Consider the following 14,255-nt stretch of genomic DNA (forward strand, 5'->3'; position numbering starts at 1 on the left):
TGAAGGTATTCAGAAAATGTTTGTTGTGAATGAAAACAGCCACACTTTTAGGCACTGATTATTAAACGCAATTATATATCAGAACAACACGTATTTGCTCAATAATGTTTCCTTCACTATTTTCCTTTCATTTCTCAAGGCAAAGCACATAGAGTTGCACACAGCAACTGATTTCAACTGAAATCAAATGTAACAAAGTTTTTATGCAGAAAATGTATCATTATTTAACCTGTGGGGCTATAGAACCCCATACTGCACTAGTGCCTTCAGAAAGCACAGTCTTCCGTTTTTCTGTTCACTCGTTCAGACTTGAGCTTACTGCAATTTACTTGCCTGTTTGACACGGTATTACTTAGAAGGGTTAGATAAATCTGACATTTACAAAAACAGTATATCAGTCTTAGTTATGGTTTCCAGATACTTATAAATTCAGATAGATCAGAAAAATTTTTCTAGTCCAAATTTTTATCTCTGTTCCATGAATTATTTTCTAATAGCTTTTGGGGAAGAAAGTTTGTCAAAAGCTACCCCCCCCATGGAATTGTCTAGTAAGCACTTTTTAGTGATTATTATTTTGACTAAATAATGTTTACTGGGAAAAGACTTTGTGAGTAAAAAGTTTTTTATGTGCATAATAAACACATATCAAAGAGGTAAGTTATTCAAATAATTTGTTCTTATTTATGTCTTATCTACCTAATCTATTAGAGATTATTAGAAGTATATCAGGTACTCATCATCCTTTGTAATTCTGTATCTATCTGTATTTCTCTTTTTGTTTTCTTTTGTATATGTTGGCCCTGTTTTTTTGATGTAACAGTATTTGTGACTTTTAAATTTCATTATGGGTTCTGTTGTTTATCAACAAAATAGCTTCTCTGTATTTTTAAAAATATTTTGCTGTTACTTTTTATATGACATTATATTATAATCCTGCCTTTTTGTTTGCCTTTTTATTTTTAATCTTCGTGATTTCTGGTCATTCATTAATCCACTGATATAACACATTTTTGAACTTCTAGCAATATAGGCATGAACAAGACAACCATGATCCTTTCTTATAAGGTTTATATTCTAGATAGATCAATCTAGATATGACATGTGTATCAGTAGATATGTCAGTAGATCTATCTATATATCTGCCTGTCTATATTAGTTGACCGTATAGCTGTATACATCAGTAGTTAGCTCTGTCCATATACAGATCAGTAGATACAAGGATTATTACTCAGCCATAAAATAGAAGGAAATCCTGCCACTTGCGACAACATGGATGAAACTTGAGGGCATTAATATTAAATGAAGTAAGTCAGAAAATGACAAATAAGGTATGATCTTATATGTGGAATCTAAAAAAAACTGAACTCCTAGAAACAAAGAATAGACTGGTGGTTGCCACTGGTGGGGAAAATGGAGAGATTTTGGCAGAACAGAGCAATAGGAGGGAGAAATGAATACTAAGTTTTTTTTCATAGATGTTGTACCATATTGGATGCTGATATAAGGGAACTAGTAGAGAAGTGAGAAGTCCTAATGAGAAAGAAAGGGTGGTTTGGAGAACAGAGTTCTTGAGAAGTGATGCAGTGCACAAATGAATGGTTTGGCCTTCAGGACAGTTCCTCGAGGTTAATGGTGATTGTAGGAGAGTATATAGTGCAGTAGGTTGTTAGATTTTTGGTGGGAAGTTGAAGATGGTCTCTAGAGATTTTGAGCCATAAATTTAAAATGAAACTAGTCAGCATGATTCTGTGCTTTCCTCCAGTCCACATCTAGCTGCCCAAGTGCATGCCGATTTGCAGTTGTTATAAAACTGGGTTTAACTGGGGTTGAGATTTTACTAGATGAAAACCAGATACGAACAAACATGACAGTGGACTTGAAGGTGTATGCAAGTGAGCTAGTTAAGTAATCAAACACACAGTCCAAGCTGGATGGATAAGGAAAAGACATGAGAATGTTCTGGACATTGAAAACATGGATTTGCCATTTTTGTGGAGTCACTTGAATTACCAGAGTGCAACTTCTAGAATATGAGAGGTAGAGTGTTAGAGGATGGTGGTCATTATCTGTCATGAGGTAAACAGAGTTCTGGAGTTAGGATTTTTATTATTAATCTCAAGGTTCAAGATGACTATGGAAGTACATAGCAGTTGTGGCTCGAACAGGAGGATTTGAGGTGGGGGGTACATGGAGCTGAAAGGCTGGAGTGTTGGGTGGGTTGTTTGTTCATGGTTTACAACCCTGTCTGCACATATTCTGAGGAGCTTTCAAAGAATATCTATGCTAACTCTACCCCAGACCAATTAAATCCAGATCTTTGTGTGAGATTTCTGGGGAATTTCTATTTTGAAGAATTCCTATGTGATTATAATGTGCATCCTAGGTTGGCATTACTGAGAATGATCTTAAGAGACATGGTGGAGAAAAGTATGGTGAGTTGGGAGTATTGGAAGGCAGGAGGGATGATTCAGAGGATCCATCTGTCCTTGAAAGCCACTTAGCTTAAGTCATTGCATACGATGTATGCCCTCAATCAATAGTAGCATTTATTTTACCCTCATGATTATTGACAGTGGCTACATCAGGAGCATTATCCTGGGAAAAGCATCCAGTTCTTTTATTAATTTCTCAAAGGGTCCTTACAACGGCTAAAACCCACTAGTTTTAGATATTATCAAGGAGGGTTCCTAATGGAGTATGGAAAGAAAAAACAAAAACAAAAACAAAAAAACAAACCCTAGCAATTGGCAGCATTCTTCACGGACCTTCCAGAGTAATACTTGAAACCAGGAGGAGCTCTAGCCTGTCACTGCCTGAGGTGGCAGTCTGCTGGCATCAGTGGCCTGCTGCTCAGGAGTTGGGGGCAACTCTCTGCCCTGAGGAGCCCAAGGATCACCTAACAGACTCATTCTCTCTTGTCAAATCTGAAGGCTAGGCAATTGCTGAGAACTTTTTAAAAGCCTTTTAGTTGTGTCTCAGCATTCCTGTGGCAGGGCTGGGAATGGGGAGCAGAGGCAGACATTAAACATGTAACACTCTAACACTTTATGTTTTCAAATTACCTTGTCTCTTTTACATTCTTGCCTCCTCCCACACAAAAGGAAGTGGATTAATCAGAATAAACAGTACTATTTAAAGCTAATGGATACTTGGAGACACTAAAGTGACTCTCAAGATGTGGTCTCACTAAAGAATGCACGAAATTCTACCAGGTACAAACTGCAAATGTGACTTAATCTTATTTCGGTGTTATTTCATACAAAAGCTTGTTTTCACATAGATTCACTGAATCACTGAGAAAGCTGGCAGGCGAACATCTTAGAAAAGATAATGTCAAAGAAAGAATTGGGAAATATTCCCATCTGGAACATTCCAGCTTCATTCTATTCTAGTTTGAAGAAGAATGAGATACATATCTCTTTGTATCCAACCAAATTTTAGTTGGCTATAAAGAGACCTAGGCTCCTATGCTTTATTCCCAGTCCTATCTGTCCTACCATAATAGTTCCCGTCAGCTTGTATTATAAATGAATAAAAGAGCTAATTTAAAATCCTATCATCTGATACAGGAAGGCATACACTTTTCTCCACTGCCCTATGTAAAAATAATGATGGCAAGTCTGGATAATGATACTTTACAGTAAAGAATGTAATTTCTGTACAGTGTCTCTGTTAGGTAAGCAAAGACAGACAACTAAACAAAAGTTTATGTTTTATAAACCAGTCGTCTTTTAAATACCTTCAGCTGTGTTTCTGTCCTTATTTCACACTTGAAATTCCCAATTATTCCCTTCCTACTTGCATGATACTGAGTGACTTAGCTCTACACACTCCAGTTCTGCCTCTGTAAAATGAGGATAACATACTCTTTCTCTCCGCCCCCCCCTCTGCCTTCTTCTCAGGAATGTTATTTAAAGCAAAAGAGGTTATGGATGTGGAAACACCTTGTAAACTAGAAATTGCTGCATGTAATGTTTTTTGTGGCCATTTCATTTTGTTATTGCCATTGCGCTATTTCCAATCTAAAAGGTGGACCTTAACTCATTTTGGTAAGCATCACTGAGACCTAGTTTAAACTTGGTTTAAAACTTGATTTGGCATTACCAGAACTTAAAGAACTTAAGATTTTAAAGCTTTTTACTGTGATGAAAAATTTATTCAGGTTTTTAAAAAATTGTATTCTATTTTCTGATAACTTGTGGGCATTTCCCTGGTGGTGTTGAGTAGACTATAGCAAGATAAAGGAAGTTGCCTTTTTTTTTTTTTTTGGACTGCTGTTGTGTGACTGTTTCACTGAGAAAAAAGTTCACTATCTGAAGAGAGTTATTAATGGAGGAGGGACAAAAGAGTACATCTCTTACTCAATACATATCTTCAGAAATCTTGGTTGCTGGAGGTCCATTTTCTTTTAGTCCCTCCTGAGAAAATTCTTTTTTCCACCAAATATTTCAACAAATATTTCCTAAGCACCTGTTGTATGCAAGGCATGCTTCTCAGGAATGGAGAGAGAGAGAGTGTAATTATGAACAAGATAGACATGGTCCATGACTTCCCAGAGCTTTCATACTGTGGGGAATAGTTTAAAAACCTTAGGGCCTCGGGTGGCTCGATCAGTTAGGCATATGCTTTTGGCTCAGGTCATGACCCTAGGGTTCTGGGATCGAGCCCCACATCAGGCTCTCTGCTGAGCAGGGAGCCTCCTTCTCCCTTTCCTTTTGCCTGCTGCTCCCCCTGTTTGTGCACTCTCTCTGTTTCTTTAAAAAAGAAAAAAGCAGAAAACCTTAAATACTTCGTCCTATGACATTGAAGAGAAACACCATGGGCCATACATAACCTGCCAGGTGGAGACTCTCCCATTTCTTATATATGATTCTGTTTAAGCTGGTCCATGACATGCAGCCAGCCCTTCAAACAGCAGTCTGGATGCACATATTTAAAAATTTTTTTATGTGAATCTACTTTGCAGAAACTGAAGTATTCTTGCCACTTTAAGAAAAACACAGAATGCCATTTTAAGCCCCCTGTTTTTAAAGTTGAGCACTTGACTACAAAGTTTGTGAAAGGCCAATTGCTTTGGCATGCAGATGTCTCTCTCAGGGCCCACACTTGTCTGTTCTCAAGATTCACTGCCAAGATGAACTTCTTTCTTGGTCCAATCAGTTGCTCCTTGGGTGGTTCTAGGACTAAAATGATTATTAAAGACTGGCAAATTCTTCTGTTAGGAATGGTAAACCTAATTTTAAAGTGAAAGATCTTTAGAACTTAGCATACTTTTCTTCTGATTGCTTCTAGATCTTTATGTAAACCCCTATTTCTTTTAATCAGCCGCTGCAGAGACTGGAAGTGGAGACTATGATTCTTGTTTTAATACATTGAAAGTAAATGAAAGAAGATTAAGTGCACTGCCTATACTTGTGGTATTTAATATCATCCAACATTTTATTGAGCCATACATTTGAAATCAAACCTATCATGAATATGCAAGTAGGAGGCTGGAGCTAACCTTACGAGCCTAGAGAAAGGAAGACTTAGTAAAAAGCGTTGCTGTCTTTTCTGTAATGGGATTCCTTACCACCTTATGGTTGATAGATAAAAATCCTTTTCATCTAGAAAAAAAAGTTCTGGCTCTGGAGCCAGACTGACCTAGGTTACAATTCTACTTCTACAATATCCTAAATTGACATTACTTGTCCCAGCCGCAGTGATATCCATTCTATAACCCCCCAAAACCCTTCTTTCCCCCCGAACTCAAACTCAGGGAGTTTCCCCCAGCACATATACATACACAATTATGTAAGTCTAAAATTGAGGTTTACTTACAAGAATAAACTGAGTGGGGGCACCTGGGTGGTTCAGTCAGTTAAGCATCTGCCTTCGGCTCAGGTCATGATCTCAGGGTCCTGGCATCAAGCCCCACGTTGGGCTCCCTGCTCAGTGGGAAGCCTGTTTCTTCCTCTCCCACTGTTCCCTCTCTTGATGTCTCTCTCTCTCTCTGTCAAATAAATAAATAAATTCTTTAAAAAATATAATAGGGTCTTTAGATCTTATAAACTAGAGGAAAAAAAAGAATAAGCTGAGTGAGATGCTAATTCTTGGTTTATGACCAAGTGGTCCTTTCTGGCTCACCAGTGGGAAGGAATGAACACTCCCCAAATTCATAGCCTTCATCCACCTGACAGTAAAAAGGCATGGCTAACGTGGCTTTGGTGACACTCTGGTTGACTTTCCTCGTTCCCCTTAACAAGAGGCTGGCACAGCTTTCCCACGTATCCATTGTGCAGATATGATTACTGCAGAACCTTCCTCTGAATCTCAAAGTGGAAACTGGATGATAAGAGCGCACAAATTACAGACAGTCCAGGTTTTTGCCTTTAGCAAGCTCCATGCCCCAGTCTTGCCATTTCTCCTCTCAAGGTGCTGCTCAAGGTTTGAATTTCATTTGCCATTTAGGACAGGTTATTTTAAATTGGCTTGCCTAACTGTGCTTCTTTTAGTAACTCTTACAGTGTTCATTAAGACTTCTTAGAGGAGCCTAGGTGCATAATCCCAACAGCGACTGCTGGCATTAGTTCCTTCCCGACATCACTGTGGCCATGGCTGCCATTAATGGACATTCAGGTCAGAGGGACAGTCCTTCTTTCATGTGTCTTCACCTCGCATGTAATTATCTGGATTCTGGATTTTTTCCCATTTTACTTAGATGGTAAGATTACAAGCCTGAATCATAAGTGGGTAATTTTTTCTTAGCTATCTACCATTCATAGGTTTCATCCCTACTCCCCCTGTGTCATGTAAAATGGTAGTGATGCAAGTAATAGGATAAACCCAAACACATACCCATCATGTGTTAAGGACCCTTTAATTTAATATTTATAGCCCACGTGCTTCTAAAATGATTTTCCCTTTGTACTAAGGGCTTAATTTGTCAATTTGTTATCTTCTATAATGTATATTATAAAACACTAAAAAAGGGAAATACCCATCAAAGATGAATTTTTGGGCTTCTCTAGATGGGGACCTTCACAGTGCTGCCATTAAACCACACTGTGTGGACAATTACTTTTATTAAGCCTGATTTCTGCTGGTTTGCCTTGTTCTTATGATGGAATAATCCTGAAATATTTCACATGAATTATTGGAGAACGGACCATATTGGCCATTTACATCTATAACTGTACACATGTGGCTACTGAGCATTTGAGGTGGGTAGTCTGAATTGAAATGTGCTGTAAGTATAAAATACACACTGGATCTCAAAGACTTAAAATGAAAAAAGAACCTAAAATATCTCATTAACAATTTTATATTATTTATTGAACTGACATTTTAGATATATTGGGTTAGATAAAAATTTGTTTAAAATTCCAGCTATTTCCTCTTCCTTTTTTTTTTTTTTTTAAGATTTATTTATTTGAGGGATAGACTGAGCAAGAGAAAGAGCTCCTGAGCAGAGGCAGAGAGGGAAAGAGAGAAGCGATTCCCCTGCTGAGCAGGGAGCCCAACATGGGGCTCCATCCCAGGACTCTGGGATCACGACTTGAGCCGAAGGCAGATGCTTAACTGACCGAGCCACCCAGGCGCCCCTCCTCTTCCTTTTTAACCATTGCTATTAGAAAATTTTAAACTACATATATGGCTATTTATAATTTCTATTTAACAGGGCTGATCTATAGGGTTAAAGATCTTCTAACGCAGCCCCTTCATTTTAGAGATAAGAAAACCAAATATAATTCAGAAAACTTAAGTGACTTGCTTTCTACCACATAGTATAAAAGTGGAGCAGTATAGTTTGAGACCAGAAATTCCTCTCAAATGGGGGCGCCTGGGTGGCTCAGTGGGTTGGGCCGCTACCTTCGGCTCAGGTCATGATCTCGGAGTCCTGGGATCGAGTCCCACGTCGGGCTCTCTGCTCAGCAGGGAGCCTGCTTCCTCCTCTCTCTCTCTGCCTGCCTCTCTGCCTGCTTGTGATCTCTCTCTGTCAAATAAATAAATAAAATATTTTTTAAAAAAATAAAATAAAAAAAAAAAGAAATTCCTCTCAAATGTTAAGATCATTGCCTTTCTCAGTAACACCAGTTTTTTGTGACTCTGATACTTTCATTATAAGAGGAGATGTCTACCTTTCAGAATTCTTCATTCAGTCCTTTAGTTAGAGCAAAGATTCTTTGTATAGTGAAAGTAGAAATTTCTTTTAGTTTGTTTTATGAGTTTGAAATTTTAGTCACTAGCTTGTTCTTAAAATGGCGGTAGTTTTCCCTATGAAAACTCTTACAAAGAGACACTTATGGCATTGGAAATATTTTAAAAATAGATCCAGTAAACATCATACTAAAGTTTTCAATCTCATTGCACTCTTATAATTCAATATGTCATAAATTTCAAATCTTTATTGGGTATTCTCAAGTCACACTGTCATGATAGCATATAACCTGGAAATGATGCTAGGCAAAGTAAGGCCTCCAGGCTATATATTTCCTTGGTAAATTGCTAGGCAACTAGTCATTTTCTCTTTCTAAGCTTTAATACTATCGGTGTTGGTATTGTGAGAACAGCCTTTATTTGAGCTAAAAACTTGCCCATGTGTAGAAAAGTCGTTGAGAGTTCAGTTTTTAAGAGCAGGATAGTGTTCTGTGGTATACAAACTGTGACCTTAGTCCAGCTATTTAATATCTCCGTGGCTCATTTTCCATGTCTATAAGGTGGTTGTACACATTTGAATGACATATATGTAAAGCAAGTATAGATGGTTTACTATTCCATAATGTCTCATAGTATCAATTTTGTCTTAGTACAAAGAGAAAGTAAAAGAACAAATATTTGCTCTTACCTTTAAAATATTTTTAGCCTCTTTCCACCCTCTCTTTCCCAGAAATCCTCTACTATGGAAGTAAAAGTTCTTGGTCAAGTCTGGTTGTAGAGAACATCTTGTTTTCCATTTAAAATTTCTTAGTCATTATCTGAGAGCTATCTCAGTCCTTAACAATACTTATAACTGGACATACTCATTATAATAAACATAATATCCATTAAAATATCACATTTATGAAATATAAAAAGATGAGACTGTTAAAAAGCTTACCTAATACCAGTATTAATTTTCCAATACCCAGGAATAAATTTAACCAAGGAAGCATCATGTTCCCTGATTTCAAACTATACTACAAAGCTACAGTAGTCAAAATAGTTTGTTACTGACTTAAAAACAGACACATAGCTCAGTGGATCACAACAGACAGCCCAGAAATAAACCCATGCATATGTGGTCAGTTAGTTTATGACAAAAGAACCAAGATATACAATGGGGAAGGACAGGCTCTTCAATAAATGGCACGGGGAAAATGGGACAACGACATGCAAAAGAATGAAGTTCAACCACCATCTTATACTAAAAGCAAAAAATCAACTTAAAATGGATAAAAACTTGAGTGTAAGACCTGAAACCATAAAACTTCTTTTATTTTTTTTAATTATGTAAGTCACTGTACAGTACATCTTTAGGTTTTTTTTTTTTTAAGATTTTATTTATTTGACACAGAGAGAGCGAGAAATCACAAGTAGGCAGAGCAGCAGGAAGAGAGAGAGGGGGAAGCAGGCTCCCTGCTAAGCAGAGAGCCCCATGTGGGGCTTGATCCCAGGACCCTGAGACCATGACCTGAGCTGAAGGCAGAGGCTTTAACCCACTGAGCCACCCAGGTGCCCTCATCATTAGTTTTTGATGTAGCATTCCAAGATTCATTGTTTGTGTATAACACCCAGTGCTCCAAACAATACATGCCCTCCTTAATTCCCATCACCAAGCTCACCCATCCCTTTCACCACCCTGCCTTCTAAAACCCTCAGTTTGTTTCCTGGGGTCCCTAGTCCCTACTCCGATTCTTTCCCCCTTCATTTTTCCCTTTTTCTCCTAATGACCTCCAAGGTATTCCTTATGTTCCACAAGTAAGTGAAACTGTATAATTGACTTTCTCTGCTTGATTTATTTTACTATGCATAATCTCCAGTCCCATCCATGCTGATGCAAAGTTGGGTATTTATCCTTTCTGATGACTGAGTAATATTCTATTGTATATGTGGACCACATCTTTTGAGGTACCACCTTACACCAGTTAGAATGGCAAGAATTGACAAGGCAAGAAACAACAAATGTTGAAACCATAAAACTTCTAAAAGAAAACACAGACAGTAAGCTCCTTGATATTGGTTTTGGCAATGGCTTTTTGGGTATGACACCAAAAGCATAAGAAACAAAAGCAAGGGCGCCTGGGTGGCTCAGTGGGTTAAGCCGCTGCCTTCGGCTCAGGTCATGATCTCAGGGTCCTAGGATCGAGTCTCGCATCAGGCTCTCTGCTCAGCAGGGAGCCTGCTTCCTCCTCTCTCTCTGCCTGCCTCTCTGCCTACTTGTGATCTCTCTCTGTCAAATAAATAAATAAAATCTTTAAAAAAAAAAAAAAAGAAAGAAACAAAAGCAAAAAACATACAGTGGGACTATATTACACAAGCTTCTGCACAGCAAAGAAAACAATCAACAAAGTGAAAAGGCAACTTAGGCATGGGAGAAAATATTTGCAAACCATATATCTGATCAGAGGCTAATAACCAAAATGTATACAGAACTCCCACAACTCAATAGTGAGCCCTCCAAAAAAAAATAGCATTAAAATATAGGCAGGAGGGGCGCCTGGGTGGCTCAGTGGGTTAGGCCGCTGCCTTCGGCTCAGGTCATGATCTCAGGGTCCTGGGATCGAGTCCCGCATCGGGCTCTCTGCTCAGCAGGAAGCCTGCTTCCTCCTCCTCTCTCTCTCTGCCTGTCTCTCTGCCTACTTGTGATCTCTCTCTGTCAAATAAATAAAATCTTAAAAAAAATATATAGGCAGGAAAAAATTTTTAATTAAAAAATAGCCAGAAGATCTGAAGACGTTTTTCCAAAAAGACCTAGAGATTGCCAACAGATGCATGAAAATGTGCTCAACATCACTAATCACCAAGAAGTGCATATTAAAGCCACAATGAGCTATCTTTTCACACCGGTCAGAATGGCTATTATGAAAAAAAGAAATAGCAAGTGTTGGCAAGGATGTGGAGAAAAGCGATTTCTTGTGCACTGTTGGTAGGAATGTAAAGTGGTGCAACCACTATGGAAAACAATATGGAGGCTTCTCAAAAAAAATAAAAATAGGGCGCCTGGGTGGCTCAGTGGGTTAAAGTCTCTGCCTTCGGCTCGGGTCATGATCTCAGGGTTCTGGGGTCGAGTCCCGCGTCGGGCTCTCTGCTCGGCAGGGAGCCTGCTTCCCCCTAGCTCTGCCTGCCTCTCTGCCTATTTGTGATCTCTTTCTCTCTCTGTGAAATAAATACATAAAAGGTTTTTAAAAAAATAAAGAAAAACAAAACTACCTTATGATCCAGCAGTTCTACTTCCAGGTTCTTAACTGAGGAAAAGGAAACACTAACTAGAAAAAGTAAATGCACCCCCATGTTCATTGATGATTATTTGTAGTAACCAAGACACACATGCAACCTAAGTGTCCATCAATGGATGAATGCATTAAGTGTGTGTGTGTGTGTGTGTGTGTGTGTGTGTGTAATTCAGCCTTAAAAAAGAATGAAATTTTGCCATTTATAAATGGATTTGAAGGACATTATGCTAAGTGAAATAGGTCAGAGAAAGACAGATATCATGTGATCTCTCTTATAATGTTGATCCTAAAAAAGAAAAAAATGAGGCTCTTTCAATTGGCTTTTCTAAATCATGATGGAATTTTTACTATCTTTGGTTATGCTTTGGTAACTGTACCAGATACCATACCATTGAATTGTATTTTAAAACTTGAAGTCTATTCAGATTTATTATTGAAGTAAAAAGTTTTCAGTAATAATTGTTACCAGATTTCAAATATTTTAAGTTGAGTTAAAATAAGTATGGCAGTTGAGTCACATAAGTTTACTTTAAAGGGTTTTCACTTTAAAAAAATATTTGATCATATGTGCAGTCAGAACTCATTTCTTGTTCCCCTTCTTGCCCACCACCCGTCCCATTTCTTCTCATTGCCTGCTGTTCCTTCCTTATAACACTTCCCAGTTGTTTTCCTAGGGTCTTGTCAAATTTTCTCTGTGTACTATAATCCTGACCAAAGCAGCCCTGTGACTGTTTATTCTGCACTCTGTCTACTGCCAAGCATTGTGCCAGACACACCATAGAGAAAAGATTTTTTGAATAGATTAATACAGTTGACCTTCTGATTTCTAATTCATTTTTTTTCCCTCTGTATTATACTGTCTTAGCCATTTTTACAATTAGGATCCACATTTTTTAACTCCAAAAATGAAGGTCACTACTTATACCCATATGGCTGAATTTCTTAAAGCCGTTTGGTTTCTTTATATGTACTTTCAAAATTCTTAAAATATTTTTAGTAGACAGTCTTCTTTTGATGTATTTGAGCCAATATGAATTAAGCCCATGAGGATTTTTTTTAATTTATTACTAAATGAGGAAAATAATTCTTGAAAGTTTGAGATACCACTGGAACCTCTGAGCCAGTTACCTGGCATATCGTTTTTTAAATGGTAATTTTTAACACTTTTTAAAGATTTTATTTATTTGACAGAGAAGGAGTATGTGGGGCTTGATCCCAGCACTCTGGAATCATGATCCAAGCCGAAGGCAGCTGCTTAACCAACTGAGCCACCCAGGCGCCCCTTAACATTTGTTAACATTAATTGACTAAATTCTTGAAGCCTCTTTCAACTAGTCCTTTATTTTTCCACAGTAACTTTAACTAAATTTAACAGACTCTGCTATGCTACTAAATGTATCAAAATACACCTTATGGTCATTCTGCATTTTATTTGCCATCTCAATATAAAGGGACATTCAATTAATGTTTTCAAAAAGAGACAACATTTTAGCAATTTTTAATGCATTCCAGTGCCTTTGGTAATGGAGTTGAAATTACACAACTATGTGGTTTCGCTGCAGGAAGTCTCTAGTTCCTAACATCACCAGTTGGTCTAATGTCTAAAATGTTCACAGTTTGGTTAAAATGCTCAGTACCAAATGTGTGACTTCCACCAAGGAAGGTAGAGTCAAATGACACATCAGGTGGTCTCAAAATGACAATAGAGGATATGCTGAATCAAGCTTACTGTTACTACCATACTTGTTAGAAGTTATTTCTCTGAGCATTGTTAAGAGAAAAGGAGGAATTTATAAAATCTTGACTGGAATAGTGCCTGGATCCATAGCACTTGGGTTTGGAGGCCAGGAAATCATTATAAAAATTTTAATTGGCTCTTTTTTTATTTAGTCATCAAACTTAACAGAAAAGACAACTAGAATTATTGGGTCAATTATCAGTTATTTCTGAAGGCAAGATTTTTTTAAAGATATATATACTGTAGAAACTCTGTCATATTTTACTGCCAGCTTTATTAAAACTGCTTTCTCAGTTTGCAAAGATAATGATTTCTCTTGTTATTTGAAAAGCTCTATATGTGAAATTCAATTTTTTAATTATTTTCTATTATTTATTTTATTATTATTTTATTTCTATTATTTATTATTAGCCAACGTATATGTGAAATTCTTATAGTACTATTAGTCTACCTGTTAGTTATGATTAGATGTTATAACACTTGAATTTCTTAGGATGATACTGATTATGGTAGACACTTAGCATTCTCGAATTTCATGATAGCTGGCAAGGAAAAAGAACTAACATTTACGGAGTACTTACTGTGTTTTACAAACTATATTAAGGAGCCCTTACCAGTGTTATTTCATTCATTCATCACAACATCTTACTGAATAGGTTCACTTATTCCTATTTTACAGATGAGAAAATGGGGGCACATGAGGATTAAGTCCCCAAGGTACAGAATATAAGGTAACTTTTCCAAGACAGCACAGTTGGGGAGACCTTAATCTGTATTTCCATATTGTCATTTCTACATGTTCAACATGGTTCACTGCAAAAGCATTTGTGGGGGTAAACATAGAAAAGTTCATCCAGAACAAAATTCAGGAGCATGGCCACGAGGAAGAAAACAAGCCAAGGACTATGTTCCCAATGGATTATTGGAGGTCTTGTAAAGGAAGGGTAGAGTTAATATGATTTCAGTACTCAAGCCCACAACATTCATTCATTCAGCAGTATTTATTGTTTATCATGTGCCAGGTACCCTGCTGCTACACATACAATTAATTGGACAGGGACTTTGCCTCATGGAGCTTACATTTTAGTAGGAGCGACAGACCA

At 37.5% G+C, this 14,255-nt stretch overlaps 1 protein-coding gene and 1 long non-coding RNA gene across 3 annotated transcripts in view; one reads left to right on the forward strand and one right to left on the reverse strand.

Moving 5' to 3' along the window:
- The window catches only part of UMAD1 (UBAP1-MVB12-associated (UMA) domain containing 1), a 218,985-nt gene that overhangs the window by 177,606 nt on the left and 27,124 nt on the right, over positions 1 to 14,255 (forward strand). The window lies entirely within an intron of this gene.
- The window catches only part of LOC131829430 (uncharacterized), a 186,932-nt gene that overhangs the window by 54,543 nt on the left and 118,134 nt on the right, over positions 1 to 14,255 (reverse strand). For both annotated transcript variants that reach the window (XR_009352850.1, XR_009352849.1), the window contains exon 3: positions 5,821 to 5,992. This is a non-coding gene — a long non-coding RNA (uncharacterized LOC131829430). The remainder of the gene's footprint in view (positions 1 to 5,820; positions 5,993 to 14,255) is intronic.

This window comes from Mustela lutreola, chromosome 4, assembly GCF_030435805.1.
Source record: "Mustela lutreola isolate mMusLut2 chromosome 4, mMusLut2.pri, whole genome shotgun sequence".
Taxonomy (NCBI): Eukaryota; Metazoa; Chordata; class Mammalia; order Carnivora; family Mustelidae; genus Mustela; species Mustela lutreola.